This window comes from Vanacampus margaritifer, chromosome 1, assembly GCF_051991255.1.
Source record: "Vanacampus margaritifer isolate UIUO_Vmar chromosome 1, RoL_Vmar_1.0, whole genome shotgun sequence".
Lineage (NCBI taxonomy): Eukaryota > Metazoa > Chordata > Actinopteri > Syngnathiformes > Syngnathidae > Vanacampus > Vanacampus margaritifer.
The window spans coordinates 54,615,712-54,629,419 of record NC_135432.1 but is presented as its reverse complement, the minus strand read 5'-3'; the positions used below and the strand labels follow the sequence as shown (position 1 = coordinate 54,629,419).

The window sequence follows — 13,708 nt, the reverse complement described above, 5'->3', positions numbered from 1 at the left end:
CCGCGAGGCCGCCATATTACTCCTCCCAAGAAACGCGTTTGAGACCGTACTTAGTAGAAACGGCATGATTTATGATGTTTTAAATTTGTAAAACATAAGCAAGACGACTTCAGACATTTTCCAACTTGCCTTAATAACATGTATAAACTATATGCTTAATGATGTTTACAGGAGAAAACTTGTAGAAATGTTTAAATTAAAGAATTGTAACTTTAATTCAACAAAAGATGCCTCTGCCAAATCTAATATTGGGATCTAAGGAACTGAGCGATAAAAGAAAAAGGGGATCTTCAAAGCCGCACGTTTACTTGTTTAAAATTTGTGACCCACCCTCCCAGCCCGGCCAAATGATGGGAGGAGCAAAATGGCCGCGGTGTCGCTTCAACGGCTTGCACGGGCGTGTATGGGCTCTCGGCTATCCAGTCATTTATTCACGTCAGTGCTGGGCGGGCACTACCGGCGATGGGTGTGGCTTCTGGCATGCTTATTTCAACAGTCAGTTACAAGAGCCAGTTGGAACACCAACTTTGGAAAAGGCATCAGTCCTTTTGAGAGCACGCCATTTTGAGCAAACCAAAAGAAGAGAAGACAAAATGGGATTGTTTATAGGGATTGGAGGTGAGAAAATGCTGTCATTGCTTCCTGTTTTGTCCTCATTTAGAAATCATTAAAGTGTCAAGCTGAGCCTTATCAGTTTAATTTGACATTTGATAAACATATATTTTGTTTGTTGAATGTATTCAACCACAATTCAGGAAGGAAATCGTGAGAAATTGCATTCCTTGTTTGTTGTCTATCTTGTGTTTCAGCTCTATACCTTATGGGTGCTGGATTGACAGCCCTCACGGGTAAGACGTTGTTTTTTCCCACGTCAACACTACAGGAACACATCATTTTATTATGTTCTTTACTATTTCTCTTACATCGGGTCCATTGTAGCTTCTCCTCTCTACATTCATTGCTTGTATTGAGCCTTTCTTGTCTTTGTCCAAGCCCAGTAGGGTTGTTGTTGCTGTTAATTAAAGCTGCAATATGGAACTTTCCCCCCCAAAAATAACTTTACAGCAAGCTTTTTATTTGACCATTTATGACTGAAATGCCTTCCAATTAGTAGATTAACACTTTAGCTGCTCACAATGGAGCTGCTCACAATGGGTACTCCTGAGAGAGATATTCTCTCACTTTAATCTCTGAATTCTGTCTTCTTCTTTTTTTTTTTACAGGAATTTCTCTTTTTATGGGCCGGGCCAACACAACAATTGGTTATAACAGAAACCCACAATCCGAATTATGGGAGAATAACAATATATCGTCTGAAGGTACACTTTTGAGTTACTTGTCTTGTTTTGTGTTGCGTAGTCAGTTGGACTAACGCATGACGTGCTGATAACTGCACAGAACAATTCCTTGCTCAAGGGCACCTCAGCCACTCCTTAACAATCACCTTAAACACTGTTTGTAGGGAGATGCTTCGTATCAATATCCGATTTGTTTGTAGCTCAGTGGACATTGAGTCAAATCGATTAATCACAAATGAAAACGTCGTTACAAATCATTTGCATTGCATAATATTCTGTAAATAAGTTACGACTCCATTCAGGATAATTTACGAAACACATGTGAGTTAATATTTGTTCAGTACGGTAACATTTGCCGGGTGGCAACTTTTACAGTAGAGCTGTCAAAATGAATCGACAAGTAATCGAATATCAAATTAATCGACAACTATTTCAATAACCGAGTAATCGTTTGGAGCCATTTTTTAGTTTAAAATTGTCCGAATCCTCTGATTTCAGCATATCAACAGTAATTGTTAGCTGATTTCTGTAGTCCTGCATAAAAGAAGACTGATTATCTTCTGCGCTTAATCAAAATAAGACATTTGCAAACATCTGTTTTTACTTTGGAAAACAATGACTTGAACCTGTAACATAGTACATCAACCCCCCCCCCCTTTTTTTTTTAAATCACTATACAAATACTAAATATGAAATAAAAACAAATCACTGGTTAATAAACAGTAATCGGAGGGGGAAATGCATTTTAATGCAAAATTAAAATGAATCTGATTAATCGATAAAAAAAAAAATATTCTATAGTGACAACTATTTTACAGCCTCGTTGTCTGCAAAGTGTCATATGTCAAGTTTGGCCAATGTGATCTTGAGATCAAGGGGCGGGACTACAACTGACCATAAAATTGCTGCAGATGAGCATGACATAAGAATGCTCGAGCACATAATGCAAACTTTTTGAGCTTTTTGTGCAAGATAAACTTCTCGCTTTCACAGGACGGAACAGGTTTAAGGAACCATGGGAAAAGTCAAACTCAAATGAGTCAGAAGACGAAGGCGAAGACGAAGGCGAAGACGATAATTGAAGACGAAGACGATGATGGGAAATCGTCGTCGGATGGCTGATTGATGAGGGCTGATTCTTCTCGCCGCATCACTTCATGCTGCTTGTTGCGTTAAAGGTAGCACAGGTTTGTGTTGAGCAATAAATTCAGAATATTTACTGTGGGTTTTTTTTTCTCATTTCATCAGGTCATTTGGTTGTAATTTCTTTCCCCAATCTTAAAAAAAAAAAGTCGCATGTGGATCAAATGGGCTCCATCTAGTTGTATCTGCTTTTCATACTAAAGTATAATACTGCATTTGATCCTGCGCCAAAGTTGAAGGAGAGTTCCCTTGATGGAACGGCAACTTCATTTCTTTTTCTTTTTTTTTCTCGCATGTATTTATTTCCATGTTATACCATGTAAGACAACGTGCCTAACGTTTTGTATCGTCTGATTTTGGAGTTTGCATTTCAATAATAGATTTAAGTTGATGCATATGTTACCAATTGTTTTCCTAGTACAGTATTTCACTTTGACTGAATAAATGGCTCCCCTAGTTTGCCAGCAGGACTTCTTTTTTTTTTTTTTTCACTTTGGTTACAGTTACACTGTGAACATCCTCGCATCGGATGTTTTGAAATGGAGCTGAAAGGTTTCATCGACACCATTGGAAGCATTTAACCTTTGTCTAGTTATTTTTCCCCTGATGTTTTTTTTTGTTCTGTTTTGTCTTGTGGTTGACTCAGAGGATGTTGTTAATATTTGTCAATTGTGGGCGTGTGAAGCCCCTTTGGACTCTTGTGATTAAGAACTATATAAATAAACTTGACATGAAAAATGAACATTTGCTACCTTGGCAAACACTCGCAAGCCTTTGCCCCTCAGTGAAATTACGGGACAAAATGGCAGCCAGAAGAGAAAGGAGAGATTCTCTAAACACTGGATGACAGTGAATTCATGAAATGAATCATTGTATCCATGTTAATACCACAATTGAGCTGAAATGTGGCACCCAAAAAAAACAATATGGCAATCAATATAAGCAAACAGTGGTACCTCGCAATTTGAACATAATTCGTTCCTCTGAATTGTTCAACCTCCAAAACATTTTTTCCCACAGGAAATAATGTAAATGCAATTAATCTGTTCCCAAACTACAAAAACAGAAAATTCCTATTTTAATTTCTATTTATGTTGTTCACATTTATACCCTGTACAGTAGGGGTGTGAATTGCCTAGTACCTGGTGATTTGATTCGTATCACGATTCATAGGTCACGATTCGATTCGATGCCGATTAATCCTGATGCAAATCTATAAATTGATTATTGTGATTTATTTCCTTTTTTTTTTTTTTTTACTCAAATTTAGAAAATACTCAAGTAAACTTGTAAGATTTATATGAAAATGAAAATTCCTCTCATTGAGGTCTCTGAGAATGGTCTGTAATCACTCCTAAGTACTTAAGACTCCTTCATCGGAATAAATTTTTAGGTTAAATTAAAATGCCTGAGAGGATTATCAGAATATTTCCCTCCAAGTAGTTCATATCTTTTGTTGATTATGTTTTTGTTTAAAGTAAAGTTAAACCAAAGGCTCCTTGTCATTTATTGGAATAGTTTTCATTTTACAGAAAATAAAACTTTGTATTCCTGCATACCTCGCTTGTAAAGAGAGCTTAATTTCCTAATCTTAATGTCCAGCTCTTTCCTGAGACCTTGAACTATAAACACATATTAAAAATTGAACAAAAATAGTGTTTTATCACCTGAAGAATATAGTCAGTGTTCACCCCTTTCTCTGTCAGGCCAACACAGAGATGCTAACATGGAGATGCTAACATGGCAATGCTAACGCAATGTATGAATGCTTTTATCACCAATCTGATCACCTACCTTCATGCCCTGTTTTCTGGGGTGTATTTCACAAAGCAAGTTTAGTGAGAACCCTGGGTCAAGAAACCCTGAAATGTGGGGAACTCTGCGTCTTCCGTTTCAGAAAGGCAGGTAAATGCAACCGGAGAGAAAGAGGTAGCTCTAGCCTGTTTCATAAAAAGAGGTCATTTAAGCTCCCGGTCAGTTACCGTAGTAACAGTGTCCATGAATCTAACCTGATCGGTGGCAGGTTTTTCACAATGAAACTCGAATTTTTACCTGTCCCCGCCTCCTTTCAGCCACACACGACATTTCATTTCCTCATTCAGAAAGTCCGCTGCGGCGTGTTTTTGCGTAAATACACAATAGTCTAGAGCGCAAAGTCCACTTTTGTCACGGATATGGCATGTCCTTTTGACAATGACCCTCTTGATGAAGGTGCCGCTTTATTGCGCAGGAAATTAAATAGTCGTTGTGAGATTTTTATCAGACCGTGCATGGATATGCTGGCATTTCTGGATTGTTATCTTTTTAAACTGAACTGTTTCCCATCACAGTCCATCATTTACATGCACAACTTTACTTGTCCTTACATTTGCAACATCACCGGCGCCGTAGTCATGCGCTCACATCACAGCATATATTGTGTTTTGCGCTCCACTTTTTTTCTTATAGCTGTTTGAATAATGTTTTTATATTTCATCTTAAGTCAAGTGCGCTTCTCCCCCGCAGGCGGGAGCCCATGACACCAATTTTAAAATCACTCCATTGGCTTCTTGTGTGTTTCAGAATTGATTATAATACATGTCTGAATGCTCTTCAACTTTCTTATCTTTTTGAACTCCTTTTAGCTTATGTAACTTTGGCAAACTCTAACGCTAACCGTTAGCTCACGGGCTAACGTAATAGCCGTTAATTCGCGAGCTAGCCGGTTAGCTCACGAGCTAATAGCCGCAAATTCGAGAGCTAAGGGTTAGCTCGCCGGCTAACCATTCACCCGCACGCTAACTCCCTAATAGGTGCTAATTCGCAAGCTAACTGTTAGCTCGTGGGCTAACTGTTCACCCACACACTAACCCTGGGATAACTCTCCCAAATAACCGCTAAAAAGCCTGCGGCTAACGTAATAGCCGTTAATCCGCGAGCTAGCCGTTAGCTCGTGGGCTAATATCCGCTAATTGCTGCTTCTTGACTGTTAGCACTGCACGAACAACCAATCAGATGGTGCTGTGGGCGGGCCAATGCTGCAGGGAGTCAACAGCCGCTGACTCAGAGCAGACGGAGGAGAAAAGCGCCCATTGGAGCAAAAATAACAGTTTTTAATATATCGGCCATCAAAACAAAAAAAAGAGGCCGATGCCGATATTCATAAAATGCTGAATATCGGCGCTGATTATCTGCCGATTATCAGTCTATCCCTAGTTGCAACAAACTTTTTGTGCATTGCATCAGACGTGGGCAAGCCTAAGAAATCAAGGTCAAAGGCAAATGAGGCAGAAAACAAAGAGTGACGATGGTGGGAAGTCGCCGGTTTCTGACAAGGATGACTGATTGATGCGGGCAGATTCTTCGTGGCATGTCAGTTTGTGCTGTTGAGTGAAGCGCAACCCCCCCATCGCCGCCCCTTTTAGCTGATATTGTTTGCTGCCCCCCCTTTTTTTGTCTTAGATTATTGATAAAGAAATACACTGCTTTTCAGAGACTTGCATTAATAAACAATCATTCATCAAACCAACTCCAAGCCAAGACTGTGAGAACTCTCAAGTGGCTCCAGTGGAAGGAAACCGCTGGCAATCCTAATCTTCGAGGTACATGTGTGTGCAGTAGGCTGATAAAATGTTTGGATGCCGTCAGTGGAAGTGCATATTTAGATTGTTTAAAAAATACAATCTGATAAAATTAAAATAGACTCACAGATGAATACGTCCTTGAAGGATGTAACAAAACCAAACAAGTCAAACTAAAGTCTTATCCACACGTATTTTTAAAACGGAATATTCCCCCCCTCGCCGGGTAAAAAAATAAAAAATTCCATCCACACTGCCTCGTTTGTTTTTTTGTTCTTGTTTTTTTAAAGCATACACCCTAAAGACCGATGTGACCAGTTATCTACTTGACTCCAGGAAAGCTTCAAAGGCAGAATAATTTGAAAGCAGGGAAGGACTAAACTGCCAAAAAGAATCCTGCAGAATAATCCGCATTTTTTATGAATGTACCTGCAATCTATTTAAGTGGGATTTTTTTTCTATAACTAATAGATTACAGTTCAAATGTTTTGTATACTGACTGTACATACATTCTGAACAAAGATTGTTTTGTCATGATGCGTAGACTGAAGTCCAGAAGCAGCTGTAGGTAAAAAAAAAAAAGTGAAAGGGAGGGCTGTGGAATTTCCCGACAGACATTGGACTGTTGATGTTGATATCAGTGCACTTGTTGAACTTTCTTTTATCAGCTGCGATAGGCTTCAGCTTACACGAGTGCCTAGCAATCACTTAACTCATTCACTGCCATTGACGGCTAGAAACGTCAAAAATTCATTTGAACTATTTCTATTTCACATTTTTTCCACTTTTGTTGACAAGAGTATAAAAACCTAAAAAAAAAAAATCGCCTGACACGATTTAAAAAAAGAAACGATTATTAAAAATTTGGGGCGCCAGGCGATTACATTTTTTAATCGTAATTAATCGCATGACTTCACTAATTAACTCATTATTAATCACTAATTTGATATCTGTTCTAAATGTACAATTAAAACAATTCTAGGTTTTCATACTCTTGTTAACAAAAGTGAGAAAAAAAAGTTAAACTAATAGAAATAGTTCAAATGAAATGTTGACGTCTATAACCGTCAATGGCAGTGAATGAGTTATGCAATGTCAATGTATTTGGTTGAATGTACTGCATAGGATTATCTTCGGGAAAAATAAAGGCCCTCTGAGGTTATCATGATGTGGGCTGACCACAGAGGCTGCTGTGAGCAAAACAACACCATATAAGGAGAGGACGAGAGGGGAAGGAATTTGTGACAGGAAGTGTTTATGTTTAAAGGAGGTCATTCAGGGGCTGTTATGTTATGTACAGGGTTATTTATTTGTAGAACAGTGCTGTATAAAAAGAAGTTGCATACAAGTACTGTTGAGGGTTTTTTTCTGACCTCATAATGAAAATGAAAGTGGAGATATATATTTATATATATACACAGTAGTTGGGTCTTTGGAGTCCCCGGTTTAATTCAGGCTTCAAAACAAGTTGTATGACAAGATGACGGTCGACGTTTGATATTCACTCTTGATCGTCCAGGTTAGGGACAATCCACAAATGACATATTCCGGGGGTGAAGTATGTGGGAAAAATCTAAGTTTTTTGTTGTTGTTTTTGTTTGTTTGTTTTGTTTTGTTTTTCACATTTTGAATGCTGTAGTAGCTGCAAATGGTAGACCACTGCTTACTACAGCTGAAAATGTCATCTTCTCATATCATATCTGTCATCATGGCAAAAGAGAAGACAATTAAGGGGCAAAAAAAAAAAAATTCACCAAAAATCTGTGAAAACAGGTTTTCTCATTCTGGTTGCTGTAAAATAAATGAAACTGCACATACCGTTCTTTACATACACACCACGCACATTATGTCACATCCGCTGACAGGTCACGGGAAATTCTAACCCGAATCCAGTCTGAAAACTATTGGTCAGAGGCTTGCAGGAGTACCCATTGTGAACAGCTAAGGTGTTAATCTACTCATTAGAAGGCATTTCAGTCATAAATGGTCAAATAAAAAGCTTATTGTAAAGTTATTTGGGGAGGAAATTCCATATTGCAACTTTAAGTCAGTGTCCCATCCATCACCTGTTAGCTATTTATTAGAACATACTTGTCTGTAATTTCAGGTATGATGCCATTTAGAACTGTAGTCATTAGTAGGCCACCGTTGCCAACTACTACAGCACTCATAATGAGAAAATACATTTTTGTTGATTTGTGGTGAATATTTTTTCAATCTTCGACTAATTTTGTCACCTAATCCTACGTGTCCATAATGACACATATGATGTAATTCCGAGCAGTCATAATTAGTGCATGTCCTACCATTGCCAACTACTACAGCAATCAGAATGAGAAAAATTGTTTTTGTTGATTTTTGGTGAATATTTTTGTCAATTTGTGAATATATTTGCCCCTTTAACCTCTCGTTTCTCCACAATGACAGACAACATGTTCAGCTGCAAGCAGTGGTTTACCATTTGCGGTTACTACAGCATTCAAAATGAACATTATATTAACGTTTTGTTAATATAACAGAACCTGCAGGGTAACTGTTAATAATTAAACATCGAATGTCCAGCCAACTTTACTCGCTGACTGAGTGCTGAGTGGACAACAACAACAAAATGTTTGAGTTATTATATTATGAAAGAATGTGACATGAACGTGTTTGACCTTCTGGGTACACTTTCACTTTCGGTTTCACTGCCCCGCTGGCCCCCCCTCTTGGTTCCCCATACATATCGAACCAATCAGCGCGGTGGAATTCCCCCATCGCCCACCCACCAGCCCCTACCGGCCAAAAGACTGCAGTTTTGCACTTCTTGATCAAAACGCTTCCTGCTTGCTTACGACTAGGAGAGAAAACAAGAGAAAGACGACATGGGAGGCGAGTAACGCGTTAGACAAAGACGAGCGATTATTTTCTATGATGTGCCGTTGTTACATTTTCGATTGTACTTGAAATTGAAAGTGCGTCGACTCGACATATCTCGAAGTGTTGCGTCGGTTGAACTTATTGGTTTGGGTTTTGATGGGAATGGTTAAATACGTAATGATAAAATAGACATTTTGTGACTCGCGGTAATATTGTACTTTTTGTAGTACATGTTCGAAATAAAGATTGCAGGCTAATTAACTTTTGAATTAAAGTGATTATTTTCTGCTACATATCTGAAGTCAAATGACTATAATTCACCAACTCTTTTTTTGTTTCATTAGGAAGTTCATCTGTTCCAGCCAGTAAGATTTATTTATTTATTTATTATTATAAATGTATACAAAGCAGAACTACATATTTCAAGGACCACTAACTTGCACGTTTGTGCCACTGCAGCCACCATGCTTTATCCGTCCTCTGCTGGGGCGACGATTGGTTATAGTGGGCCGGACCCCGGGTTGCCCCCAGCTTTCCAGTCCTCCTCCCCACCATCTGGCATGATCACACCTTTCCAGTCGCCACCACCTGGAGCTGGTGCAGGTTCTGCTTTTGCAGCATTACTTTAAATTATGATACAACTGTGTAGCCATCGATTAGCATTCATGCAATAGAAGTAGGCTTGTCCTTCCTGTCGCGTGGCCTTGTACTTGACACCATCTGCTGGTCAGGCAATGTTATTACAGGGCTTTAGCCCCACCTTGTTATAACAAGTCATCTTGTACAAAAATACATTTGAAAGCAACAGATAGGTGACATTTTCAGAGACTAATGGAGGATAGGATCCTCACAAAATATAGATGAGTGGTTTACACCATTTCATGCCTACAGTGACGACCTTATGTGTTTATGTGGTCCGCTGCTTGGTGAACCCCCATCTTTCATGGAAGTGAAAACTGAAGAGAATGAAAACACAAATTCTGGATCACCCTCTTGTCTCTGAATTAAAAACAGTAATGATAACAATGATAATAATAAAGTTGAAAATACACTCCAGACTCGTTAAACACATTCCGTAAACAAATCATGAATAATTGTACATGCTGTAATAATTCTAACGTGTCATGTGTCATTGCAGGTTCAGGCTCTGCTCCTGCTCCCGGCCCTGGGATGTCCCCGTTCTGAGTCCTCACAATGGCCTCTTCTAAAGAAAGTCCACCATTTCAAATGGCCTGTTTTCATTGTGTAGAGTGCATTGCAATCTAAATTGGAATTATGTGACCGAAGAAAATGTTCTGTAGTATTTTTGTGTGGGAGTCCACAAGTAAAGAAAAGCACTCCTATTTGTCTGCAAGAATCTTTGTTACATGTTTAACGCACTTGGGCGTAACATTCACACTTGATTATGATTTGAACTGGTGGAGCAGGCCTTGTCTTTGACACTTGGGCCTTCGGTTGTGTCTTACAGCATTTGAATGCTGCTGCGTACATCAATGGTATACAGACTACAGGAGAGATTGCATCCTATTAGGCTATGACCATCTGCTTTCTGAAGCCGAGCTGTGATTGCTTGTTACTTGAGCCCCAACTCCAGTAAGGAGAAAATATTCCATGCCAATTCCTATCCACAACCAATAGTATCATTTGTCTTTAATTTTTTTATAAGTACACCTGAATTACATTGTGGCCTTATTAACATTAAAGGGGGGGGGGGGGGAAAGCATACTCTACGCACACTAAACAATAGCTTAATTGACATTTTTATTCTATGTTTTGTAGTTTCTGGAGGCCAATCCCCCCCACCATCACACCCCATCCCCATATTTGAGAAGCACTGTGCTTAACTCATATTCCACAAACACAATATTAATCAGAATGGCGTACTGGGGCTGCATAGAACATATTTGCGTAAAGAAGAATTTGGGGTTAATTAATATTATTAATAATAATTAATATATAATATATTAATATATATTCAAGAGAAACGGAACTTTGCCACGTACTTCAGGACTCCCGGTTGAAGCCAGAGGGCAGCCATTTTATGTTGCCACTTTTACTGACAACGTCTGTTATATTTTTCCCCTGAAAACACTTATCACTGCGTGTTTTACGCTAGGATCCCTATATAGAGCCTCAAAAAGAGCAAACTACATTTTTTACATTAACCATTCGGTATATAAACTCAATATTATGAATGGTGACACACAGAGGTTACGTTTACATTTCACAGCATTTTTTTCCCTGATATGCTTTACTTTCACTCGGTTGTTGGCTTTGACAACCTGATGCAGACGACTCTTTGAGTAGCACCTGGAGATAGAAAATTAATAGTATTTTTTATTAGCAGTGAAATGTACATGTATACTTCTCCCAGATTTATTGGTAGGTTACAACTGTATGTCATACATGGTGGCATTTTAAACATAAACGCCGCGGAGAAATCAATGTATTCAAAGTAAGCGGCCATCGTGAATGGCCACGTAAGATGGCCGCCGGTGGCTTCACTTCTCCCAACGGCGAGGAAGCGGTATAGCTTTCTATTCCAGTGAAATCCGTGCGAGCACGCCCTCTTTCGCTCTTCCTCCACAAGTTTTAAAGCTGTTTTTTTTTAAAGAAAAAGTATCATGTGGTAGATTATTGTTATATGTTTAGTCATAAATAAGCAGTAATTGACAATTCAGTGATAGGCAACATTCAAATTAGAATGTAAACAGACTTATTAGGAACTTATGGAGAGAAAACGGTTTTGAAAAGAGTTTCAAAAAAAGTTTTAAATGGTTGACATAAATATCGGCGCGATGCTCATTGTCGCTTGAAGTGTACTTTAAAACACTACATTTAAGTTTTTGTTTATTTTTTAGTACTAATGTTGCAATATTTGTGTTCAAGTATATTTGTACTTTTTGTGAATGTTCAGAAGATATATTTTTTTTCGGTTGAGCTGTTGGAGAAGACGCATCTGTGTCAGAGTGGCCATTAATATCTCCATCATCCAGGCTATAACACACACACACACAGCAACTTTTTTTTTTTTTAAGCAGCATTCTTTTACAACTTATATACAGATACAGAGCAAAGTTTTGCAATAATAACTTCAGCAATAATAACTTCAGCACATGACGTCCCGTTTGTCAACATTCCGTCGTCACTCAACGCCCACGTTGGGCTTTAATCTATTATGGAGAAACGAAACTTAAATTTGCTCCATCTATTGAAAAGGTTTGCAAGCCTGCCCTCTATTGGTCTTCCTCCAGTTTCGTTTTTCCAGAAACGACACTTCACCCGAAACAATAAAAAACACCCAAGCCCAAAGTACTGTATTCGATACTAGGACCAGGACGAGACAAGATGGAATTTTGTGAGTCTTTCACTTCTCTCCCTCTCTCTTTTTTAAACTATCATCACGTTAGACAGCACTGGTAAGAAATGAGATGGAGTTGTTGAATTAAACATTCTAACGTACTGTTTTGATTTTCAGTGACGACGGCTCTAACTGTGGCTGCGGGTGCAGGTAAGATGTTTGACACTGTTGAGCGATCATAAACAGCCATTTGTAGAGGAGTACAAATTGATATCATGTCTGTTTTCACTCATGTGGTTGATTTGACTTTCGGTCCAGCTGGTACGGTGGTTCTGGCTCCGGTGGCCTTGGGAGCTTTGGGCTTCACTACGGCTGGGATCGCGGCAGGCTCTGTTGCTGCCAGCATGATGTCAGGCGCAGCCATCGCTAACGGAGGGGGGGTGGCGGCAGGCAGCGCGGTGGCTGTCTTGCAGTCTGCAGGTAAAGTCATCAAAATCTTGACCTATCCCCAATTCAACTTCAAGATCAGAACTGCATGTTGACTGCGGGCATAAAGTTAAAGCAAATCGGGAAGTGAAATGCCAGGAAAATAATCCCCAAATTTAGCAAATACATGAGAAAGAAGGTAAATAAATGCAGTGTTTATTTTCTCGCCATGTCGTAGGCATGGCTGGTTTGTCCGCCACTGCCTCTGCAGCTGCGGCCACTGTCGGAGGAGCTGTGGGCGCAATCGTCAATGAACTTGTCTGAAGCCAACCTTTATGGCCATTGGATAATATTTCATGTACTATTATGTCAATGAAATGTATCCTAAGTCAATAAAACGTCAGTTATGGCAACAGTTCATCATCTTTGGTTGGAATGAATGAATCCAAGTTCCTGCATCCCTAAACATGATTATTCTTATTGAGTGCAAGAATCCATGTTAAAGCAAGAGAGGAGACAACTGGCAGAAATGATATTGTATATTGTTATACTGTATTTGCTTGGATGCACTTACTGAAAGCGGATTGTCAGTATATATATATATTTTTTTCCGACTTATTTACTATTTCATTTGATCAAGTCCTTTTTCCTGTTATGGTGATTTTATTCCCAGTGTTTGTTACTTTGAATCTTGTTTTTGGACTTTGTTATATTTTTTGATTATTTCATATTTTATTTTTGATTATTTCATGTACCTTGTTTGCTTTTTTTGTTTTGTTTTTTTAAACAAATGCTCTTTTTTTTCTTAGTAGCCTACATCCTGCACTTTGTTCCTCCGCTTTTGACAACCACATCAGCCCTCAACTCTGACAGAAATCACAGAGCCACATATGTTGAGAGTTGTGCATTTCAGTCATAAATGGTCAAATAAAAAGCTTATTGTAAAGTTATTTTGGGGGGGGGGGGGGAGTTCCATATTGCAACTTTATGTCAGTGTCCCATCCATCACCTGTTAGCTATTTATTAAAACATACTCGTCTCTTCAATGTCTCCTACTTGTCTGTAATTTCAGATATGATGCTATTTAGAACTGTAGTCATTAGTAGGCCATCATTGCCAAC

The 13,708-nt window shown here is 38.9% G+C and overlaps 2 long non-coding RNA genes across 2 annotated transcripts; both read left to right on the top strand.

Annotated features, from left to right (window-relative positions):
- The first annotated feature begins 465 nt into the window (after positions 1–465).
- On the top strand, positions 466–3,183 carry LOC144040455 (uncharacterized). Its single transcript, XR_013289746.1, has 4 exons — positions 466–618; positions 810–848; positions 1,224–1,319; positions 2,292–3,183. It is a non-coding gene; the product is annotated as an uncharacterized LOC144040455 (long non-coding RNA).
- An 8,700-nt stretch (positions 3,184–11,883) lies between these two features.
- Positions 11,884–13,005, top strand: LOC144040304 (uncharacterized). The gene is made up of 4 exons (XR_013289698.1): positions 11,884–12,218; positions 12,339–12,371; positions 12,480–12,641; positions 12,826–13,005. It is a non-coding gene; the product is annotated as an uncharacterized LOC144040304 (long non-coding RNA).
- Positions 13,006–13,708: the final 703 nt, after the last annotated feature.